This window comes from Gavialis gangeticus, unplaced genomic scaffold (assembly GCF_001723915.1).
Source record: "Gavialis gangeticus isolate Ggan-Ray unplaced genomic scaffold, GavGan_comp1, whole genome shotgun sequence".
Lineage (NCBI taxonomy): Eukaryota > Metazoa > Chordata > Crocodylia > Gavialidae > Gavialis > Gavialis gangeticus.
In genome coordinates, this window is record NW_017728997.1 from 37,277,329 (window position 1) to 37,291,731 (window position 14,403).

Here is a 14,403-nt window from a genome sequence, read left to right on the forward strand (position 1 = left end):
CATTTCAGAAATTACTTTCAAATATTGTGCAGGTGCTGGGTCCGAAGCATACCGGATTTATCTGTGTGTGTGTATGATATATAAAGCACACCTCTCTCACAAAGAAAGGCCCCAGGTATAGAGGTGCTGGCCTCAAGGAGATAAGGAAAACCATGTAGAGAGGATCAATTCAAGGACAGAAGAGTAGAAGAAAGATTAAAGGAAAAAGCAGAAAACGTGAACTAAGTTTTCCAAATATGTAGCAAGGCCTTATATCCAGTGGTGTTCTCAAATCAAAAGGGGGTAACTGGACAAAATAGGCTTGTGAGGGAATAAGTATTGGTCATCATTGAGAATGCAGAACAGACATTGAAATAACTGCCAAGAGGGAGAGGTTACTGGCAAGAAAGAGGCTAAGGACCTGGGCAAGGCCCATTCTGTAGCCTAATGGTAAGGGAATGTTGATAGGAAACGGGAGACAAAGGCTCAATCCCTGTCTTTAGTGGGACCTTGAACCTGGGTGTCCTGATTTCTGGGCAAGTGCCCTAAACACTAGGCCACTGGATTCCTCTTTCTAGCACCCAGAAGTCATGATTTTGCACAAGTAAAATTTTGGGACTAACCCTGATTTAAGTGACTTACACTCATTTGTTCCTGTATTAACATTGCCCCTTGGCTTAAATAGATCTATTTTCCCTGATATTTACTTCCAAATGTACAGATAAGGAGCAATCATACCTCTCAGTCTTCATTTTGCCAGGCTAGACATATTGGGCATTTATACACATACATTGAGGCTGCTCTAATGTACTGTAATTATACGTCAGAGGAGACTTGATTAATCAAGTCTGCTGAAGCATGGTAATTACTGAACTGCAGCAGGCTTCAGCATCATGTGTATCAGCATCCCCACACTGAATAATGGGGGCGGCAGCACTTTAACTAAAGCTCATTTGGTAAGCTTTAGTTCAGTAAGTTTATTGAATGAGCTTTAGTTAAAGCGCCCCCACCCCCACTTTTAAGTATGGGGACGCTGATACACATAATGCTCTAGGTGCTTTAATTAAAGCCCCCTCCCCCTGCCTCCCAGAGCACGTGTATAAATGCCCATCAAATTGTTTCCGTGTCCTCATTTAGGATAAACTTTCTATTCCTCCAACCCTCTTCTGGTATGAATGAATCTGTCTCTGGGTAACCTGAACAGTACAGTATATTCTAATGAGCCTGCACCACTGTCTTGCACAAAAAAGTTGATACTTATTGTAAGTCATTCACATGTGGATACTACAATATATTTTCATAAGTTTTACAAGTTCAGAAAAAAGGGCAGAATATATACATCCTTGGCTTATTAAAAAACCCAGAACTGTTTAATGAACTAACATTATCTGCTCTATAATCTTAATATATATGTCTTTATCCTGCCCCACCTGTGAGTGATGAAGTCTAAGCTTGATTTTATTACTGGTTAATACTTGCCATGAGTCTTTTCAGAGTTTAAAAACCTGCCACCTTTTAAAAAGAAAAGAAAACTATGAAAAAATAAAAACCACAGAATCCTTTTCACTTATTTGTGCTGAAATGATTACAAAAGCTCCAACAGCCAGATGATACCATGCTTTTCCCAAGGAGAAAGGCTTCCTGTTATGCACAGGAAAAGGCTCATATTCTACTTATGTTCCTTTCTTTATCTTTGAAAAGCCAACTAAATTTGTTCCATTTGATCCGAAGCTCCACCGCACGGAGAGAAGAGAAAAGAATCGCACACCAAAAACTAAGGGTAAGTCCTGCAGCCAACCCATTTGTTGTTTCTTAGGTCTGATTCCAATTTAATTTGGCATTTGTTGGTGTTTACAGATTATACAGTAACACAGGTGCCTTAGGATACACATTGTTTACCAAATTTTAGTCAGATCAAATACTCTCATTTTAAGGTGCATCTTTAAGAAGTTACCAGTCTCTACTGAAATTTTGAAGGTGTAAGATGGCACTGTACACTTAGAGGGTTATTTTGTGATTAGGATGAGATTAGCAATTTTCAAAAATTAACATTTCAGCTATGTTGTTTGTAATAATATGGAATAAAATCCTACTTAAATTGTAGGGGAAAGTATTTCACTCAAACTTTCAGGCTAAATCTGAAATTGCCTAACTTGAGAAAGTAATTACATGATCTGCATTATTTCTTGAGCATGTGGCTCCGTCAAATATTTGGAAATAGAGCTAATAAAATCCGAGATCTCTTAGGATGCCTGTGTGCACTCTTTGTTTTGTAAGTGTTTCACCACACACTGCAGCAGTTTTGTTTGGACAATTTTAGACTTTCCAAACTACTTCAAAATAAGGACAAGCTTCTATTTAACAAAATCCCAGATGGCTGCAATATTGCATTTATGAAATCTGTTCCACTCAAGATTTAAAAACTCCAGAGCTGTCAGTGTTCTCTCATCATTATTAAAAATTCATTGGAAATACAGCCTTTGTTGATTTCGGTATATAAGAAGGGACATTTTCTCAGCTACGCTTGTGGTTGCAGCTATGTTTTGACCTCTCACTGACATAAATAGTGATAAAACCAAGGATTTTATGCAGACAACAGGACAAGTATTTTACTATCCCATTTCAGAAGGGCTGATTTCTAAAGCAGGTTTGACATACCATGACAGACACTTTTCAGTAGACAAATTTTAATTGTTTTGCCCATTTAAAAAAATGGAAGGGGAATAAAACATGGTGCTATTCTATCCATATCACATGCAGGATGCCGAAAACATCATTTCATATTCAAAGAGTAAAGTCTTGACCAAAATTGAATCCCTTGGTATTTAAAAAGAAATTCACACATCCCCTGAACTTTGAAGCAAAGAATTGTCAAAAGCAAATCCAACCAAATAGGCATTTTGCCCACCTTAGCCTTTATTAAAATTTCCTGCAAGAAAACCATGTCATCTTTTTTGTTTGTTTAGTTTTTTAAGCCTTTCTTTTGAAATATTTTCTCACTGGAGTTTAGTCTAGTCACTTTTAAGATATTATCACAGAAGAGCTTTCTGTCCAAACTCCATACTGACTTCTACAGAATATAAATTCTATATTACTTCTTTGTTAAAGCCACTCTGCCATTAAACGTTACAGATAAAAATTATTTAATAGGTCTCCTCTCTCTGCTTGTGAGCTTCAGTGCTTTGACCAGTCTAATTTTCAATCACTCTTATGAAAGCCTTCCAACTTCTTCTGTCTGCAAGAAAACCTCCATAATTCAGGCATTCTCATGTTCTTTTAGCTAAGAGGCACATTGCTTGCAGTACATTGTAATAAAAGCCCATACTTTTAAACTATATGCCACATGCAGAGTATACATCCTGGGTACTACACAAATCAGAATTATTTTCTTTAAAATGTGCAGTTAAATGGTGTATTAAAAAGAAAAACTATTAATTATGGGGTAAACTATAGTTATAACAAAAGATGGTGCCAAGCTCCAAATTTGGACCTGTAGTCCCCTAGTAGCACAAGGGAAATTGGCCTGAATTCCCAATTTAGTCCAAAGCTTGGCCATGCTTACAACAATACTGGAGGGGATAGGGTAGGGGAAAGAGGTATCTGAAGGACGGAAACATTATCAGGAGTTTTGAAGTGAGCATGGGTGGGATAGATGATGAGAAGCAGTTCCACAAAACTGAGTTTGTTAGAGCAAATGAATGATTTACCTGTCATCCTAAGACATGGGAGTAGAGCTGGAAGCAGTGTCAGAGCACATAAGCACAACTTATAGATCTTTATTGTAGGTTGTTATCCATGTTCTTTAACCTCTAAAAGTTTAAAGTATGAAATGAATAAGTTAAGAAAAGACTCTAATCTACACTCCTTTGATTTTCTTACAGATTGTTTTGATATGATAGATTATGAACATTTTCTAATGTCTAAATGAGATGTAGCTAAAAAGCTCTGAAGGGTACGTGATTAGAAAACATTTTAAACTGTTCAACATGGCTGAAATCTCGTGAGCTCAAATATCCAAAATCTGGTTTCAGAACCAAATTTAAATGTTTCAATATTCTAAATATGAGTAAGCCTGGAACCAGAATCAAAAGCCTTTGTTTTAAATTATCTAAGATCTAATTTCGACCTTCTTGAGCTACTTCAATAAAAGAGCTTTGGAAGTATTATTTTATATTATAATGGAGTGAAACGATAAACATTGTAGTTGTGGTATTTTCACAAATACATTTGCATTAGCCAGTGTCAGGGAGAACAGCATTATGTGAACTAGAGAGGGAAAAGAAACTCTGCCAGGATAGTCCACTTCCACTGAAACAGGAGGTAACACTGGAAACAATGTTACATTATAGCTTAAGGTGCAGAATTGTAACTACCAATACATGATTTTTATTAAATTGTGTTGTCTTTTCTGTAGTTAAGACATGATCAAGATGGAGTTCCCTACTGCTGCAGGAGTTGCTGTCTTACTACTGGTTAGCACAGTCCAAGCTGAAGTCTGCCCTCCTCCTTGCATATGCAAATCACCCAAAGGAATGAAGATCCAGCTCATTGACTGCAGCTCAAGGGGACTAAAGGAAGTGCCTGCCCTGCCTGCTAGCACCAAGCGACTTTATCTACAGAATAACAGCTTGACCACTGTTCCCACTGGTGTATTTGACAGCTTAGTCAGCCTGGAAGAAGTGAACATACTCAACAATCCCTGGAATTGTGACTGCCACATTCTATATCTCAAACTCTGGTTGGAAGACTTCAAGTCTTCTCTCACTAACCTCAGCTGTGCAAGCCCAGCTGCCATTAAGGGAAAGCCTTTGAGCCAGTTAAGTGGGAATGAGCTAGGTGGCTGTAGGACACTTTTCCCAATCAAATGCCTTGAGTTCTTTTGGCGGGATCTTGTTTTGATCATCTTTGCAATAATTGCACTTATTTTAATGGCATATGACCTGAAGCACTTCAGAAAGCTAGCCATCAAGTTACCGTGAGCCAGAATGAATCTTTTGGCCTACTGCTACAGAAGTGGAGCCTAGAGAACTACAAATCACAATGAGATGTCATAATCACTAATAGCGCTCTTCACTAGAATAGCAAACTTCCCTGTCACAAAGGATGCAGTTGCACAGGAAGTACAAGTTCAGAATTAAGTCTATTAGGGATGGGTCCCAAGATGGAAAGCTTGGATCCTCACATATCTCTTTCCCCAGAATTCAGGTATAAGAGCTTGATTTGAACCTATCTTTAAACTGCATTTAATGTACTTATTAGCAAGTCACAGTAAATTAATCTTAATCCTATATTATCTACATGCTTATTGAAAGCAGCTTGTTTTAGGAAGCTTTATTTAACTCTAAACTGTGATTCTAAAAGATTTAATTTCACATTTTTGCCATTAGAGTCTCAGCTCTTCTCACAGACGTTTTTACAATATAATGCTAACTAACTAGTTTTTGCTAACATATGGATACAGATGTAGTATACAGATTACAGTATATCAAAAATACTAAGATGTCAACCCTAACTCTGACTCTGTACTCCTATGGTGATATACAGTCATATTGGGTAGGGACACACTTGCACAGTCACATTCAGCCATCTTGTCAGTATAAGCAAGTGTTCCACAGGTAGCAGAACCAATGTCACTTTTTATATCAGCCTTTGAATTTACCAATTATTGGACATGATTTTAAGATCACTGGAAATGAATGCATATTCTGTTTGAGCAATTGTAACTGTAACCACTCTTGAATCTCCTAGACTCAGAGAGTAAATAACAAAAAATCTAATCCATGTGTGATAAAAAAAAATAAAGATGTTTTTAGCTTGTTCATCTGTGCCTACATCTGTTCATAGATTTTTGTTAAATACCTGTAAATTTTGCTGTCCTTTTTTGCCAGTTTTTAAACTTATATTTGGCAGGAATTTTGCAGAAAACCTGAAAGGAGAAAATACATGTAGAAAAAATTCCCTCTCTCTCTTTGTTGAGCAAAACTCACTTATGCAGAAAAATTAAAGTGGTCCCCTGGCCATGACACTTTGGGTGCCTGTACAAGAACGTGGAGGTTGCTCTGATGTGCTGTAATTACAGCATGTTGGAGCAGTCTCAATTAATTGAGTCTGCTGGAGCATGCCAATTACTGCGCTCTAAGGAGCCACCTGCATCTTGCATATCAGTCTCTCTGCACTTGAAAATGGTGGCAGGGACATTTGAACAAGCTTCAGTTCAAATACCCCTGTCACCATTTTCAAGCACAGGGATGCTGATACACAAGATGCTTCAGCATTTTAGTTACAGCGGCTCCAATAGCAGCTCTAATTAAAGTGCCCACCCCTTTCCCCAAGCATGCGTAAAAGTGCCCTTTATGTTGGAATCCTCTCACATCTGTCAGGGAAGGCTGGGTCATTACTTAGGTGAGAGAAGAACTGCTAGAAGTAGTACTGTGGAAACGGTACTGTGGAATATGGCACACTGAACAGAGTTCCTACTAATTCAGAACTGAAGAATGAGGGAGCACTTTGTTAGGGCATGCATATAATGTTCACTCAAGAATTGATGGCCCTCTTTGAAAAAGCTGGAGACTGCTCACAGGTATCTCTGCAAGCTCCTTGTTAATGTATCGAAGTTCGCATCTATATGTTATACTTAACACATGATTAACCAATTAATTACAGCTTCAGGTGTTACCTGTCACACATTTAGATCGACTAATGGCGTGATAAAAGGAGGAGTAAGTCACAAAGTTATTCCAAAAAACTGGTGCGTCTGCATGTCCATATTAAAGTGATGCAATAAACTCTGCTGCTTATCACAGCATGTTGAGCTGGGTTGGAGCAGCTCCAGCTAGCAGGGGGCCCAGGGGGTCAGTCTGCCAGCCAAGGGCTGCTCCCCACTGGCTCATCCTGCTGCAAAAGGGCTGTCTGGAGCATGAGGTTGTTTCACTGTGGGACTAGCCAGCAGGCAGCACCTTGTGCCCCAGCCAGCCAGGGCAGCATCTACATGTGTACTGCTGCCAAGTGTTTTAGTCCACAGCATAATAGTACTTGTATTTCTTTACAAGTACTTTACAAGTACTGAAGAGTAAATTAATTTATTCCAGACTAATAGGTGCACATGTTTAGATGCACAATGTTTACTGTGCTAATAAATCTCATGTAGACATGCCTAATGTGTAGTAACTTTGTAGCTCCTTACTAACATGCATGAACATGTGGCTGGGAGCCCCATCAACTGATCAGGCTCTCAGCTGGGGGCCTATATACACCCCAGAGACTGAGAGCTCACAGCTGACAGGGTTGCCAGCTGCAGGGATGCCTCAGGCACCTCCATGGCTGGGAGACCACATCAACTGCGATCCGCCAGCCATGGGGCTGTCTGTACACTCGACAGCTGGGAGCTCCATTATGTGTGGAGTGTCCCAGCCACAGAAGTTTCTACTTATTGGTGTGGAGTAGCCAATTATGATCCTGTACTAGCAAAAAGTCATGACAGGATCTAGTTCTAGCTGTGCTCCATCACTCCCAGAAGCAGAGATTGGCCCTACAGCCACTACCAGATAAAGAAACAGACACTAGATATAGGAGTTACTGACAGTGGTCTTCATGAGGTGCTGGCAATTTAATGGTAAAGGAAGGTGTCAGTATCCCAAGTCTGGCACATGGTCTTAGACTGAAGGAAAGGGTTGCTATGGTTCACATGAAAACCACTCTGAAATTAGACTGATAAAACTTGAGCACTTTAGCTCAATTAAGAACCCTAAATTACTGAATGAAAATTAGATATATTATGCCTACCAGATAGTGCATTTTGGAAGCCTCTCCTCTGCCAAATAAACCTTGGTTTGGATGGCTAAAGAATATCTATATTCTCCTCCAGACACATGTACTGAAAATCACTTATCCAATATTTCCCTGCTGTTTAAAACAAAACATACATTTAAGAATTAAAGATGGCAGCATGCGGACAGATATGCTGGCAGTGAGACTTGCAAACTTCCCCTTTTATAAGATTTATAAAACACTCCTTTGGCCTAGGTGCAAAATGACAAACAATGAGAGGGCATTACTAGATTGAGATTCACTTTAATGAGATTTGCAATCACCATGGGCAGGTCGTGTTGGACTCCATATTCAGACAGATTATGCTTTTGTAGAAAGATAGTGATCGGTGACTTAAATAATTATCTGTGGTCTCGTATGTTTTTAAAGAAATGAGAGGGAAATTAATATCTTCATTAATGGCAAATATTAAATAGTAGGCTAATGAAGAAAAACAAATCTGGATTCTTTTTGTCCTATACACCTTAGGTATAGGTGCTACTTGAACCAAAAATAAGGGCCCAAATCAAATCAAATAGAATTTTCCTCTTTTATTTTATCGTTCATGACTTCATTTTACATTTTCTTTAATATCATCATACATCATGTTCTGTTTTAATTTTGTGTAAACTAGTACAATGGATAATCTTATTATATACTTTTAGTAAAATTACAATTTATATAAATGCTGTTTTTATAATATCATTTTATTGTTATTTTATTGTACTGTTTTGGCAAAAGCTGTAAATAAACTTCTACTTCTGAAGGAAAGGCCAGCAAGGTTTGACTCTTTTAATCAGTCATTTGAAAGAAAACACAAAATCACAAATAAAAAAGTTTGCAAATCACACTGATTGAGGGAGTATTAAATAGCTGAGAAAACAGGTCACTGATGCACTGCAAACTGCTCTGTTTGATAGAATGGGCTAAAAAATATTATATATAGGGTCATATCTCTAGGAAGAAAGTAAGTGATACTTTACTGGAAGCAGCGATTCTGAAGAGGACTTTGGGGTCATAGCGAATAATCAGCCAAACATGACTCCCAGTGCCGTTCTGTGACTGAAAGAAATGATGAGATCAAGGAAGGGGAAGCACTAAGCTGATAGCCCCTGGAAGCCTGCATCCAGTTCTGGTGTCCACAGTTCATTATGTCTGAGCCCTCTCCAGTTCTTCAACAGAACCATGAAAATGATTAAAGTGTTGGAAAACATGCCTTATAGGAACTCAATGGATATAGCCCCCCCAAAAAGAAAAGATTTAGGGGTGACTATCATTAACTAATATTAGATAACTGCGCTGTTCCAGCTCCAAGGAGAAAATTCCCTTAGTGGTGACCAAAGTATATCTGTATCCCTTACTAGCCCTGCAGTGATGTTGCTTGACTTAAAAAGGCTTTAATGTTATCAGGTGAGAGACCACGACTAAATTCTATCCTTACATCCATGCCTGATTTCAATGAGAGTTATGCATGAGAGATAAGAATTTTTTTTGGCATTGTTAAATTTTGCATGCAATACATGACCTCTTATAGGACAAGACAATTGACAAGAAACATGGCGATATTATGATTTGTGCTGCATTGTAACTTATGACTGCTTTTTCTGCACTAAGCTTTTACATTTTTGAAAACTAACTGCCATTTTGTGAGGCAGTGTTAATACAGTATATAAGAGAAGTGCACTTTCCCATTATATTTTTTTCTCATTTCCTCTAATCTGAATTTAAGCATTCAGACTAAGTGCAGATGGCTGCCTTTTGTGCATGAGGTGACAAACAAATGCTGTTGTACTGGCTGTAAAAATGGGTCACATTCTGCTCTGTGAAACCCTACTGAAATCAAATGAATAGAAGAAAAAACAGTATATGGCAAACAACGTAGGAAAATACTACTTTTAACATGTGAGTAACAAAGCAGGATGTTGCACTACATTCAAGTATACATAGATATATAAATGGAAGTTTTCTGATTATTATCGACATGTTAAAATGTTTGTTCTGAATAAGGAGCATAGTAGACAGAAAAACCTGTCAAAAGTCTATCAAGCATGCAGAAGTATTGTTTTGGGATGAGGCACTTCCTGGCTTCTGGTATTCTGAGCCCAAGAATAAATATAGACAAGCAGTGTGGAGGGGAAGGGAAAACCAATTCCACAGCAGCACTTTCAGTTCCATGAAACAGAGTTCTGTTTATCACTTCTGAACCACTTGGCTTTTATCTGAAGACACTGAAAAGGAGGCAGCTGAAACATTAGCTAGAGCCTATAAAGCAGTGTTCAAGTGCTTATCTGGTTTGGCCAACATGGTTTATTTAAATGCTACTATTGCTTACAGCACTTCATGAAATGAAAACAGGAAGATACCATGTCTGGCACCTAAAATACAACATGCAGGCAGAGGTCCCAAAGCAGTTTGCAAGAGAGGCGGAAAACCCCACACTTTCCTACTCTGCCATCTCACGCTGTCAAGAATGCAAAGTAATGAATGTACTTTTCTTCGCATCTGTACGACTTATGGTAAGTGTTGTATTTTTTTAAAGGAATTTATGCATTCTTTTGTAACATATGCTTAGTGAACATATACTTATCCTGTATTTAAACAACAATGGAAGTAAACTACAGGCACTATGGGAGGAGTTCAAAGATAAGCATGTAATCCATTCTGTAGGTAACAAGAAAGACATGATCTTGCAAACCTTTTACATGTATGAAAAGCCAGTGGTAGCAATGTATATGGGGGGACAGAAGGCCTGGGCTAGATTTCAATAACTCTTGTATTAAGTAGACTGTTTTACAGTTACAGGGTGCTGTCCCTTCCAGACTCCAAAAGCAGTGACTGCCACACTGTAGCAAGGTTCAGACAAGTTAATTGTTTCACAGACAAAGTTGTTGAAAAGCAACACAGAAAAACTGCTATTGTTAGGGTGGATGGCAGCAACCAACTAATACATAGTATGGTACACAAAATGACCCATTACAAGAACAGCCATATTAATAGACTCAGTAAATTCAGTGCTTCCACATCTCAGTGAATGCAACCACAAATTAAACAAAAATTGATTTTCTGCCTCCACAAGCAAGGAATAATTACATACAATTGTTTATCATATATTAACTTAAGATGCTGGTTCATATTCATAAGATATGTTCATGATAAGAAAGACTTAATTAAATAAGGAAGAGAAGACAAAAATCTTCAGTCATTGAAGATTTTACTATGAAGTGTAATTTGTACAAGTCTCAATTAAAAAGATTTGAGCTTTGCTTTTTGATTTAACAGGAAAAATAGCATTATACAATATAAAAGAATAAAAATCAAATCAAATCAATTGATCATAAAAAATATTTGTGATAATACAATAAGGTGAGAGTATATTTATGGAATAGACCATTACAATTCTGTAGTGGAAAATATTTTTAGGCTTCACTTGCATGGAAATATCTGGTTAACCACAAGGAAAAAAAAATGAAAAAAAAGCAGCTAAGCCTCTCTTCTCTTAAATAACTGACACATTTTAAAGCTTCATACGCTATAGCATACTGAATAATTCAACATGAATAACTTTAATTTACCTCAATATATTCATTCAGGATATAACAATTAGGTCTTATTAAAGATCCTTTTTTAAATTTCATTCATAGTAAGGTTTTGTTGCTTCTTTTGCTATTTGTGACTGATAAAGCTACAGTATTATCTGGAAAAGAGCTACTGACTTCAATGCAGCTAAACAAAAAAGAAAAAAAGTGAAACCTGAGAAGTTAAGTCACTTGTTAAAGGTTCTGTCCTGTCCTCAGAGAGCACCTGGCACCAAAGCTGCTCCACAGGCCTTATCCAAAACGTGCTAAAGTCAGAGTAGCTTTTCCTTTGTATTGAACATGTGAAATCCATTCAAATCTTTTCATCTGAAATGTTATATGGGTAAATTGTTCTCTCTTTAACAGGTTTCACCCCTTTTGATCTGCAAGTTTCATCAGTTCCCCCACTCTTGCATTCTCAAATACAAAGTGACTCAAGTCCACAACAACCATTTTGATAAGTCTGCATTTCACCTATCAGAGGTTAGTTTTTCTGATACTAGGTTTTTGCTGCTCTTTCAATAACAAGATGCACCATAGGAAATAGTTTTCAAACACGGGCATGTCTACATGTTGTCCTATGGAGTATTTCCTTTTGGAAGTACTAAAGCATGGCACAGTAACTGCCGGTACTGTGCTGTGCACATAGCATGCAGTTAGTTTTAGCTGCTACATCACTGTATGAATGGTAGTATTTTACTTACAACAAAGTTAAAAAAAAGAAAAGAAAAGAATGGGAAGTGAAGAGTTCATGCATATGAGATTATTTTTTTTGAGGGTGACACCATAATATTTTGGAGTTTTATAATCCTGTGTAGAGGAAAGTTGGGGTGTTCTCAATACCTTAAAAATTAGGCCCCATGTGATTTAGAAACATTAAACTGGAAGGGATAATCTGGGCCATAGGCAGGTCCTTTTGGAGGCCAGAGGGTAATGGGCAAGCCATGTATCAGACAACCATGTAGGGTATGGACACGTACATTTGGAGCCATTTCAACCAGTGAAACAACTCCACTTTCAACATTGCTTTATCTAGAATTAAACTTGAAGCAGATCAGCAGCTTTCCCTTTGAAATGACTCCAAATGTACACGTCTATAGAAGCATCATCAGAAACTCAGGATATTTCAAATAGAAAACAAATACAAGCAAAAAACTATGATGTGCCACTGAAAAAGAACAGGTGAAACCATTAATGCTTTATTCAAGGTCAGACAAAGGTAACAGCAGAACCTGGAATATAACCCACAAATACTCATTGCAGACTGAATCCTGGAGAGAGCAACAAGCCTTTCCCATTTTAAAGATCAAATTCCTTAAAATACAGTTTTCCAAAATTCACGTTACGGATTTTTCACAGCTGTGTTATTAAAGAAAAAAATGCTAGTAAATTGCTGGAGGCAATGATTTTTATGGGTGATACTTTTTATTGGACCAACTGTTAGACAAGCTTGTTGCAGCAGTTGCTCCATGCAGCTGTTCCAATAAAAGATTCATAGATGTTAGGGGCTGGAAGGGACTTCACAAGATCATTAGGTCCAGCCCCACTGCACTTGGGCAGGAATATATCACCCACAAAGATATATCACCTACAAAAATCCTTGCTTCTTGCATAATTCTTGTACCACCACAGCTACATCTATCCAACACTACTGATAAATTGCTATAATTCTATCATGGTTGTATAATACAAATGGATTTCAGTCTTGCTTGAATTTCACTACCAACACCTCCATAACATATCTGTGTGTATTAAACAGAGTACTTTATCATGTAATATGCATGCCGGAGAACTTGCCTTGGGTTTGACTTGGAAGGGCAACCGCTTAAGGCAGCATTTCCTAATCTTGGGGTTGCAACCCCATTTGGGGTCACAATGATAAAAAATGGGGTCACGCACTCCCAGGGAGGGAGGCATGGGGGTACATGTGCCCTCCAGATTTGTGCATGGGGCAGGGGTGGTTGTAGGCTGCCCACTATGGGCACACGGCTCCCTGCCCTGCTGCCCTCTACTCAGGGCCTCCGAGACAGAGCTGGGAAGGGAGGGGAGGCTCAGTGTCACCACTGGGAGCCTCATGCACTGCCATAATGAGGCATCCCTGCCCACCCAGCAGCAGTAAGGGGCACAACTCTGCACCACCATTGCTGCTGCCGCCAGGTGATCAGGAGGTGCCTTGCCATTGCAGTGCAGACAGTGTGGAGCTCTCAACAGCTGCACCAAGACTCCTTGCCCTCCTTCTGGGCTTAAGAGGCTCTAGGGGGAGGGCAGCAGGGCAGGCAGCCCCAAGCCTGCAGTGGGTAACGTACATCCTCCTTCTGCCAAGGGCTCTGCTCCAGCTGTGCCATCCATGTGGGGGTGGAGGGGATGGGTGGGGGGAGCTGGGCTCCTCTCTGGTCGCAGCAACCACCACCTACCATGGACAGCAGCCAGAGCTCAGGTGCTGCTGGGGGGGTAGGGGGCTGTGGGTCGTGGCTCTGGTCATGTAACCCTGACAGCTGGGTGCCCCCACTGGCAGTGTTGTGGGGGGCGGAGGGCTGCAGATTGTGAGTAGAGGGTACCAGCAGAGCTGGGGTGGGGTGGGGGACTGTGGGTGGGGAGTGAGGGTCGCCTGGGGTGTGGGGGAGTGCAGGTTGGGAGTGAGAGATCATGCTGAGGAAATGGGGTCATGCTGAGGAAAACTTTGGGAAGCACTGACTTAAGGGCACATACATTGAAGTACATTAAAACATTATATGGATGCTCTCATTTAATCAGTTAATGGCCATTTTACTTGCCCAACCCAACCACAGAGGTATGACACACTTCAATATAAGCAATACTAAGTACAGACAGTCAAAAAGCCTGAGGCGGAATCAGTTTAATCTTTGCAGATTAATCTAAACCGTGTAGATTGAGTTGATAAGCAAGTGAACAGACATTCACTTCCGATTCCGGAAGTGCAGCTACATGCCTGCAGTGGCTCAGGCCAGAAGCTAGAGGGCAAGGGTAGCTCACCAACCCTACAAGGGGGAGTGGGGGGGGGGGCGTTATTGCAGGGGATGTG

The 14,403-nt window shown here is 39.4% G+C and overlaps 1 long non-coding RNA gene across 1 annotated transcript in view; it reads left to right on the forward strand.

Moving 5' to 3' along the window:
• Positions 1–10,003: 10,003 nt before the first annotated feature.
• LOC109289138 overlaps positions 10,004–14,403 on the forward strand; it is a 6,527-nt gene continuing 2,127 nt past the window's right edge. The window contains exons 1-2 of the long non-coding RNA XR_002095307.1: positions 10,004–10,301; positions 11,727–11,843. This is a non-coding gene — a long non-coding RNA (uncharacterized LOC109289138). The remainder of the gene's footprint in view (positions 10,302–11,726; positions 11,844–14,403) is intronic.